This window comes from Octopus bimaculoides, chromosome 21, assembly GCF_001194135.2.
Source record: "Octopus bimaculoides isolate UCB-OBI-ISO-001 chromosome 21, ASM119413v2, whole genome shotgun sequence".
In the NCBI taxonomy this organism is placed as follows: domain Eukaryota; kingdom Metazoa; phylum Mollusca; class Cephalopoda; order Octopoda; family Octopodidae; genus Octopus; species Octopus bimaculoides.
The window spans coordinates 28,798,614-28,799,328 of record NC_069001.1 but is presented as its reverse complement, the minus strand read 5'-3'; the positions used below and the strand labels follow the sequence as shown (position 1 = coordinate 28,799,328).

Below are 715 nucleotides of genomic sequence, written 5' to 3'. Positions count from 1 at the left end.
TGTGTGTGTGTGTGTGTGTGTGTGTGTGTGTGTGTGTGTGTGTGTCTCTCTCTCTCTCTCAGTACCTTTCTTGATTAATCTCTTACGTACACATACATATGTTTAAATATTTCTCGGCAGCGCAACATTTTAACATTATTTGGTAATATGAGCCTCTAAACTCTGTTGCGCGTCACAATAACACCTGCGCATTCAATGTTTGCCTGCGTGATTTGCAAGTCCAAGTCATTAATTATACAAATGTAAATATCCAGTAATCTTCATGGGTTCACCTTTATAAATTCATTTCCTATTGTTAACATTACTATATTTATCCTACAGTATATCGGTACAGTTCGATGCAACCCAGCATCACTAGCCGAGTTTATATATATATAAGGTCTTCAACTTTTAAATTTTCATATTCAAAAGAGACAGAGACTTCAAACTCGATATATCGATTTATTCACCACTCTATGTTAACATTTCTGTGCCAAACTTATCCAGTGACTGGTCCATTGGATTTTGACAGTTGGTACTTCTTCAGGAATGGTTACCGTCGGAACAAAACACGAAAAAACACATAATAACAAAAAGATAAACTGTAACGGGACTTTAATAATTTAATGATCGTTATGTACGTGTTTTTTCGTGTTTTGTTCCGATGGTAACCATTCCTGAAGAAGAGCCAAATGTCAAAATCCAATGGACCAGTCACTGGATAAGTTTGGCACAG

At 36.2% G+C, this 715-nt stretch overlaps 1 protein-coding gene across 1 annotated transcript in view; it reads right to left on the bottom strand.

Annotated features, from left to right (window-relative positions):
- LOC106883108 (glutamate receptor ionotropic, kainate 2-like) overlaps positions 1-715 on the bottom strand; it is a 676,112-nt gene that overhangs the window by 79,615 nt on the left and 595,782 nt on the right. The gene's annotated exons all lie outside the window — the stretch shown is intronic.